This window comes from Apium graveolens, chromosome 2 (assembly GCF_009905375.1).
Source record: "Apium graveolens cultivar Ventura chromosome 2, ASM990537v1, whole genome shotgun sequence".
NCBI lineage: Eukaryota > Viridiplantae > Streptophyta > Magnoliopsida > Apiales > Apiaceae > Apium > Apium graveolens.
Genome location: NC_133648.1, coordinates 258,588,114 through 258,597,873, shown reverse-complemented (window position 1 = coordinate 258,597,873; position 9,760 = coordinate 258,588,114). Strand labels below are relative to the sequence as shown.

Genomic DNA, 9,760 nt, shown 5'->3' with positions numbered 1-9,760 from the left:
GTACTCTGGTTTAATATAATTAGTTTAGTTATTATTCTCTTGTGTTTATTTATCATGTTTTCATATGAACCCATGATGACGATAAGTGCTATCATGGGCTAATCGTGATCATGGGGTCGTAACGGATTTACTATGGAATTCTTTAGTTAGTTTTAATACCTTAGTGTGTGATGATTGTATGATATCTAGTATCGGTTGTGCGTATTCGTCTTATGTGCGTCGCGAACATATAAGATATGGTGTTAATCTCTTGTGAAGCGATGGTGGATCTCGAGATTTAGAACTTGCCATGCTAGCATAGTTTCATGTATGATGTTGCATGATTAGTGGGTAACTCTAACCGTTTTATTCGCCCTATGTAATCAAAAGGAATAACTTGTGCTTAAGTCATTATGTTGTCAATTTCTGTAGACATATAGGGACTCAACGTAATTGATGCCTATTCAACTTCTATCTTAATTGTGGATGTCTGGTAGAATGGTATTAGTATAATGAAAGTTGGCTTTTATCAGTTTCGTGTTATTCGATTAATATGATCACTGTTGCATGCTAAGGGTAATAATAATAACTATTGAAGGAAGTAGTAATGAAGTTGTGATCTCATGAGTGTTCTAATATTGTTAATTCAAAGTGTTAATTAAGTGGTTAATTTTAGTAGTTAAATGTAGTTAATATTTATTCAACAATTCTAAGTGTTAGTGTCTTAACATTGAGAAGTAATCATACATTGGTGAGTGAGTTTAATTGAACAATAATTAGTCTGAGTCTCTGTGGGAATGAACTAGAAAGTATTCTATATTACTTACGAACGCGTATACTTGCGTGTATTATTAGCACGTGTTTTCGCCCTAACAAGTTTTTGGCGCCGCTGCCGGGGACTCGGCGTATTTGTTTAGTTTATGTACTTACCATCATTGGTCGTTAGGACTCAGTAATTAAGATGTATTTGTTACTTATTGTTTCTTGTTGTGTTTCAGGTACTTTAGCGAGTGTATATGCAAACTCGATCTCGTACTCGCAAAAGGACTTTAGATACAGCTGAAGAGATAGATGAAGTTCTTGATATTCCGGAGAAGATAGATTTTGAAGATTCGGATTCAGGAAGTGAGCAGAAAGAACCAGTAATCATGGGTGATCGCATTGTTCAGGCAGATCCAGCTCTTATGGACTTTTCTCGGCCTAAAATTGATGACATTCAGTCAAGCATTCTTCATCCGGCTATTCAAGTTAACACCTTTGAAATCAAGCCGGGCACTATTCAGATGGTGCAGAATTCAGTTTCTTTTGGAGGAGCTGCGACTGAAGACCCCAACATGCACATAAGGAATTTTGTCGAGATCTGTAGTACTTTTAAGTATAATGGCGTGACTGATGAGGCTATTAAGCTGAGGTTTTTCCCATTCTCACTGAAGGATAAAGCTAAGGACTGGTTACATTCTGAACCAGCTGGGTCCATCACTACTTGGCAAGATCTTGCGCAAAAGTTTCTGGTGAAGTTTTATCCGATGGCAAAGACTGCTTCTATGCGGAGTGCTCTTACTCAGTTTGCGCAACAACCTACAGAATCTATGTGTGAAGCTTGGGAACGCTACAAGGAAATATTGAGAAAGTGTCCACATCATGGAATGCCTGATTGGATGGTGATCACTGGTTTCTATAATCTTTTGGGGGCCCAATCTCGGCCCATGTTCGATGTAGCAGCTAAAGGCGCCTTGTGGGCCAAAAGCTATACTGAGGCTTATAATCTTATCGAGACTATGGCTGTAAATGAGCATCAAAACCCAACCCGGAGGATGATGCCTGGGAAGGTAGCAGGTATTCTGGAAGTCGATGCAGCCACCGCTATTGCAGCAGCTCCAAGCGCTGTCTATGAAGGTCGATTCTCTAGCTACATATGGAGTTAATCAAATAGCTATGGTCTGTGAGCTTTGTGCATGTTCTCATGCACCGGATCAGTGTTCTCTCGTCAATGAATCTGTTCAGTATGTGAATGATTATCAGCGACAACAGCAGCCTGTGCCCCAGCTACTTATCATCCTAACAACAGAAATCATCCAAATTTCAGCTGGGGTAATAATCAGAATGCTATTCAGCCACCATATCAGCAAGGTGTGAGTAAACAGTTCAATCCACTTGGATTCCAGCAACCACAGCAGTATGCGCAAAGGCAATCATGTAATAACCCCAATTTTTGGAAATTTTTGAAACCCTTATGAATAGTGTTTTTGCTGAATGAGAAAACTTTTCATGCCACACTATGTAGGGGTTCTGATATGGATATTCTGAGATTTTATTAGTACTTTATATGGGATATAAGTGTATGTAAAGATCGTCAGAATCCAAATCCGAACACTTTGATTTTTCCCGGAAATACCCTAGATGCGGAAAGAATTGAGTATAAGGTAACAGGATAAAAAGGATTTAAATTAAAGGATTATGATAGAGGATCATAAAAAGGAATATAATATATTGAGAAAGGTTAAGGGAACCTAAGTAATAAGATCCCGGGTATGATCCCTCAAACGATAAACGAAAACGAAAGTTAAGCGAACCGTATAACAGATCAGCGGTCATTAGGCAAACAATTAGGAAGTTAAGCAAAGGGATTAGAGGAAGTGATGTCACCCAACCAATGAGAAGAGGACAAGGAAGGGAGGATGACATAGCAATGTGATGTAAGCATGACATAGGGAAGGAGGAGGTGTGGTTGGTTTATAACCACACAAATATAAGGTTATTAAGGTAATTAACCAAAAACAAAACAAAAAAAAACCAAGCTAAGCCAAACAAATCAAAAAACACAAAATCATTTCATTCTCATCATCTTGCTCTCGGCTTTTCATCTTTTTCAAGGGCAAGAATTTCAAAAATCAAGTTCCAAGCATTGTTAAATCACAAGGTAATTATCTAAGCTTCCTTGTACATAGATATGGATATGCTATAAGTTTAAGCTCCTAATTCCTTCACAATCTCTTCCAATAAATCAAGGAAGAAGATGGTGAATAGTAACCTTCAAGAAATAACTTTAGTTTTCTTGAATTTTTATGAAAGATTAAGGTTATACAAGCAAGGATCAAGGTTCTTTTAGGCATTCAAAGCTCTTGGGTTGTGTTAGGAAGCTTCAAGGAGGTATAAACAACTTTCACCTTTAACTTATAGTTTGAACTTTGAGTTTTGATGAGTTTATGGATGGATTAATGTATATATAGAAATATCCATGTATGTATAGCAAGGTCCATGTATGTTAGATAGTTTGGTTGGATTTGTGGTGATTTTGGATATGAATCTTGGTTAATGGTTAATGAATCTTAAGTTATGGTTAGTAGATCATGTTTGCGGTTGAATAAGTTGGAAAACCTTGAGATTATGGACTGACTTTGCCTTGATATAAGTTGTGTTTGATGTATTGATGATGGTTGGGTGGTTTGTAGTGAATTGGTAAAGAATTGGAGTGGTATAAATATTGGTAATCGCGTAAACATAGCCGTCGTAACGTCCGATTTTCTTTAGACTGTTTTGTGCATAACATTAGGACCCGAGGACCCCCTGCTAGATTATGACCACTGCCATGTTTAGATAGCTCATGTTACGAGCTTCGTTTTGATATGTAGTTCGTTCGATTCCGATGCACGGTTTAGGAGAAACGACCGTTTTAAGTAATGGCGTTTCGCGAACGAAACTTTTCCCCTCGCCTTACTTTGAAACATAGGTTAAAGACCAAAAAGGGTTAATTAATGTATGAAACATTTATGGTAAGTGTGTTAGGCAGTTGGTAAGACACTCGCGAAGGAATCGCATTAAAACTCGTAAAGGTTAAATTATTAAAAATGGTGGAGCCGAGGGTACTCGAGTGACTTAAGAGAATCAGTAAGCGCAGAACAAGCGTTAGGGTCTAAGTTAGTTAAAGTATAGATTTACAAGTGACTTTGGTTTAATTCCAACTTACTTGTTGTTTATAGGTTACCAGACTCGTCCCGAGCCATTCGTAACCCCCCAGTCGCTCAGGCAAGTTTTCTATCCGTTTTACTGTTTTGGTGATGTATATATGTATATGCATGATCTTGCGATAAATGCATATTTGTTATTAGCAAATTCTTGCGATATATTGTAGCATGTGATATGGTATATATGCATGCCTGATTTATATTCTTGGTTTATATATCTGTTGGTTCAAATGCTTATAGTTGCATAATACCTATGCTAGAGATAAGCGGTATTTGAGTTTACCCTTAGTATAGGGGATAAAAGGTGAACATATTTCTAAACCGGGAGGCGAGGCTCCCGAGTATAATATATATTTATATATATATTGATATAGTTTTTAAAACTATTAATCGAATAAGGTTTATTCGATAACTTTATTTTATTTAATGAATATTATTACGAATATTCATTCGAGGACTTATGACTCCTTTTATTTTATTATTTGAATATTCATTTGAGGATGTATGACTCCTTTATTTTATTTAATGAATATTATTTATAATATTCATTCGAGGTATTATGACTCAGCTAATTTTATTTATTGAATATTATTTGAATATTCATTTGAGGATCTATGACTCCGATTATTTGCTGAGATATATTCTTTATTTTATTAAAGAATAAGGTGTCGATAATCAAACTTATTTTTTTGATTATTCAAATAAAGATATTACTTTCGTATAAGTATATCTTTGATTATTTGCTATTCATTTCAAGTATAAGTTTTAATACTTCTACTTCAATTATTTTATAAAGATTATTTTTTTTATGGGAATATTATTTAAATAATAATTTTCAGACATTTTCTAAATATTCTGGGGACTGATTTACTTCATTAAATCAGTTTTACTCCAAACACTCTTTAAAGTGTTTTCGAGTCTTTAAAATGATTTTCAAAAGTTAGAGCGGATCCCAAAACTATTTTTATATTTAAGATCTTCCTTTTAAAAAGGGGATTTAAATACTCGCTCAAAACCTGGGGGATCCGGCTCGGTGGTGTGTTTTATATTCGCAACAAGGTTGTTGTCTTGGTAAAAGAGTTTTTGATTACTTACCCAATATTCGGGAAGTAAAATTCTTGGAACAAGTTAATCCATTAACAGGCATCGCCTGGGAAATATCGGTGAGTTCTCCTTTCCAAATAGATACGACTTCTTGGTGGAGCCGTATCAACAAGTTTCTACTTGGGGAAAGTGGGGACAAGCTTTACGTTTCAGAGTCATGGATTTCATCTGAACTAGGAGTGGCGTAAGTGGCCGAGTAGCGCCGGCCCAGCCTTATTATATTGGCCCAAATGGCCTGGAAGTTCCGCTAAGGCGGTCCATTCCTTAGGAGTTCAGTGTTCGGTTGACAAGTAAATCCGACAGGTTCTCCTCTACATGTAGAAAATGGTGGGGTTGCACTACTACGACTGATCATCGTAAGTGGTCTTCCTGGCGCGGCAAACTCCCGTAATGAGTTCATCATCCAATTGGATATTTCTGCAACACTACCCAGAGCATTTCGATAGAAAGGCTACGGTTGGGCGATTGTTGAGTGTTGGCAGGGTCAAGTTTTCAAAATGATGTTTGCATCAAATGAAGTATCTCGTAACTTCATTTTATTTTGATGATATTTTAAAGGTTGAATCTGTTCAAGTATTATCTTGTAGTCTTATCTATGTGATGAACTTTTGAACTAATTATAACTTGAACGGTGGTAGTTCAAGTAGTATTTGGAAAGGATATAAGTATATTGGAGTATCTTGTAACTTCATCTTTTAAACTTATATCTAGTAAATGATTATCTTATGCATGGCAGAGATTTTCAGAAAAAAAAAACGTTGAGACAAGGTTAGATATATGAGATCACCTTGCAACGATATTTTTTTTTATACAGTTATACACTGGGACTTTGTGTATATTATGCATGGAAGAGGACTTCCAATATTTTGAAAAGTATATATGTATATATACTGAAAATTTTGCGACTTCATCGCATTAAGATATCAAACTTGGTTCATTTCTTTTGACCAAGACTTTCATGAGTATTATGAGTAGGCTCATATATTGTTAATCATTATACATATTATTTTGGTGGGCTTGCTGCTCACTCTTGCTTTCTTCTTTCATCACACAACATCAGATAGATAAGATGAACAGGACCAAGCTCCCAATTCGCAAGCGGATAGGAAACGTTCCGCAGCTTTCCGGAAGCGTTCAGGCCGCTGTAGCTGAGGTAGAAATTACCAATAGGCTAAGTTTTCAACTAGTAATGTACTAGACTTATGTATATTATGAATTGTAATAATGGCAAAGAAATGTAAATTTATTCAGAAACCTTTTTAAGGTGTATTGACTTAATTGTGGAATAAAACGACTTGTGATTATTTTTGGGTATTCATCTCTGAGACTATAACTTGTGGCGTGTGTGTGTATATTGTGGGGTCACAGTAAAGAGTAGTTGATTGTTTAATAAGATTGGGTGTTGTTAAGGGAAGTGGAACTCGTGACGACCCGGGTCCCCGACCCCGGATCTGGGGGTGTTACAGAAATGGTATCAGAGCTAAGCGTTATAAACCTCAGAGATGATGGGACGTTAAGATAATAAGTTCACTAAGATAATAAGAACTCTTGCCAAGTTCATAGTCGGACTACCTAACGTAGTACTGACAGTTAAAACCCTTATGGGAACCCTTATAAATGTAGCGATAGAAGCGTAGTTCGTTATCGTATATGGTAGCGGGACTCCGAACCCTGAAGTTGAGGAACAACATCGCGATGATATTTTATTACTAATTGGAGATCGGATTGTGGATCCGATAGAGTGTCCTAATGCAGGACCGGATGATGTTGATATTGAGGATGTAGCGGTTGAGGATGTTGTCCTAGAAGGGATAGTTGTTGAGGAGGATCCCATGGAGGATCCTGACAGGATTGGATAAAGGACCACTGATGAATTGATGACCATGGTTTGGTCGACTACCAGAGGTAGGATTGGCCGGTCACTACCGGAGGTTCGTTCAAGTTGTAAAGATAGTAGGCCCTTTAACGCGGCTTACTCGTAAGACTGAGAAGTTTGAATGGACAGAGAAATGCGAGAACAGCTTTCAAGAACTGAAGCAGAGGTTGGTGATGGCCCCTATGCTGGCGTTGCCGGATGGAAAAGGAGATTTTGTGAAGTGTAGTGACGCTTCACACAAGGGCTTAGGGTGCGTGCTTATGCAGCACGGTAAGGTAATCGCGTACATGTCAAGACAATTAAGGTAATATGAAATTCGATATCCCCACCCATGAGCTTGGGCTCGTGGCAATAGTTTTGCCCTAAAGATTTGAGGCACTACCTGTATGGAGAGAACTGTGAGATTCACAAACCATAGGAGCTCTAGTACATTCTTACGTAGAAAGAGCTCAACATACGCCAGAGGAGGCGGTTAGAGCTAATCAAGAATTATGATTGGCAGATTCTTTATCATTCGGGGAAAGCCAATATGGTGGCTGATGCCCTTAGTAAAAAGGAGAGACTCAAGATGATAATGTCTTTGGAGAGTTTATAAGAGATTTTGAGAAAATGGAAATAGTAGTGAAGGTAACCGGAGCCGGTACCGAAAAGCTGTTTGAGATTGCAATACAGCCCGAATTATTGGAAAAGAACATATTGTGCCAGTAAAGGTGATGAATGAAGGCAGAGAGCCAACAAATAAATATGAGATTAATACCGAGAAAGATGATAAGGGAATAATGAGGTATTCCTACAGAATTTGGGTTCCAAATGTTCAAGAGCTTAAGGATGAGATCTTAGATGACAGCTAGTTTGAGGAATAAGATTTAGAGCAAACCCTGAACGTGATAGTCAGGGAGGTCGCCATCAAGATAGAAAGAACCCATAACATAATGAAGTGAAAATGAGGATTTAAAATATGAAGGATGACCCCGATTATGGGGAGGAGGAGGAAATGTTCAGACTTAAGAAACAGAAGTCGAGTAAGGAAAGGAGACCCGAGACGGTACTCCTATATGATAATTTATGGCCCTTTCTAGACAGAACTTAGACTATTATTCCCACCCACCACCCTGAGGAAACAATGCGGTGAGAAATTCTTTCAGGACCTTTAAATCGCTAAGCTCTCAGAGTTCCAAGGAACAAGCTGACCCAGTCGAGGAAAGAGCCTGGCTAAAGGAAATGCAGGAATCATTTGAGATTTTAAATAATTGACGAATCACAAAAGAGTGTTTTTGTCACTTACCCTCCTAAGAGAGAGACCACCCGCTGGTAAAAGGCCAAGGAAGGCACGAAGCCAGAGGTTATGATAAACTGATTTAAGTTCAGTAAGTTGTTTTCGGGAAAGTACTTCCCAAGGTTATGGAAATAGTGTAAAAGCTTTAGAGCCAGAACAAAGGCAGACGAGTATGATGAATTATGAATCTAAGTTGTAAAGATTATCAAGATTCGTTCTGAGGACACGAATCCAGAATGACGGGATGTTTGAAATCGATGCTTATGATGGGTTGGTTCATGAAATAATGATAAGGGAGTTGGGTATGAGGAAACCCTAAAGACTCGTAGCAATAGAAATAGAAAAGTATGTAATCGTCAGGATGAGGGTGATTCACCATGAGTTAAAATTGCTGGGTGAAGGCATAAGAGATACATATATTTTATCCCTAGTAAGTTGGGAGGATTCAAGGAAACCTTGAGATAGTTCGAAGGATAAATAATAAGACGCGGATAGACTAAGGAGACAAGAAAGTAAGAAGGTAGGAAAATTGGATGAAGGAAGTGACCTTCAAGAATGCGAAATGTAAGAACGGTGGCTCGATACCCAGAAAGGGAGACGCCAGGTATGAGAGATATCCCAACATTGAGATGACTGTTGAGATAAACAACAAAAGTAAATAAGGAATTATTAAGAAGAAGTTCACGTTGAACATGACCAATATCTTCCAGAACATCCATGTTATCATTACCAAATCAGGAAAGAAAAGCGAATGACCATTGTTATCTTTTGGAGGCCATAGGGATTGACCTCAATTTGAATAAGGATGCTATTATGAAGTTAGGTATAGACTATCGAGGTGGGATTGATGAATAAGATAATCTATCAAGGATATATGACTTGATTTATTCGTGGAAGGATGCAGGTACCTTTTAAAGGTGGAATTAAGGATAGAACATCGATAACTTAAAATGAATCCTAGGGGAATGCATAAAGGTTGGCATTTCACCCTTAATAGGGATAGTATGAGTTTTGACAGTATGAATTGGAAAGGATTAAGGTAATAACAACCTTTAAGTATCAGTGGAGAAAATTTTTCAGAAACATATAGATAATGGTTCTAGTATTAGTAAAGGGTATGTTGATATGCCCTGTATCTAGGGAATACAGGAGGAACGAATCAAGGATAACCTTAGAGGTTTTACAAGGAGAAAGGTAATATTCAAAATTCTCAAGAATAGAAATGTTGATAAAGGAAATATGACGTAATTATAATGTTGCCAAGTGGGGCACGTGTTAAACCACGAGAAAGTATGGATCGAACCAGTAATGGTCGAAATTATTCAGGGCAATTAGGACTTAAGATAAAAGATGTTCTAATTATGATTGAGAGTCAGTCATGACAGTGATTAATCTCTAAAAGACTGAGGCAATAACTTATGGAAAAATAGTGATTTTTTTTTACTCATCAGATTTTAAGGAAAGCATTTTCACATAAGCTGTGATTGAAATAAGGTAGAAATTTATTTGGAGGTGGTTAATGTGACATTGACTGTAAGGAAATTTTACTATCAGGAAAGG

General features: G+C 37.3%; 1 non-coding gene across 1 annotated transcript; it reads right to left on the bottom strand.

Annotated features, from left to right (window-relative positions):
- Positions 1-1,523: 1,523 nt before the first annotated feature.
- On the bottom strand, positions 1,524-1,627 carry LOC141709866 (small nucleolar RNA R71). Its single transcript, XR_012570421.1, has one exon. It is a non-coding gene; the product is annotated as a small nucleolar RNA R71 (small nucleolar RNA).
- Positions 1,628-9,760: the final 8,133 nt, after the last annotated feature.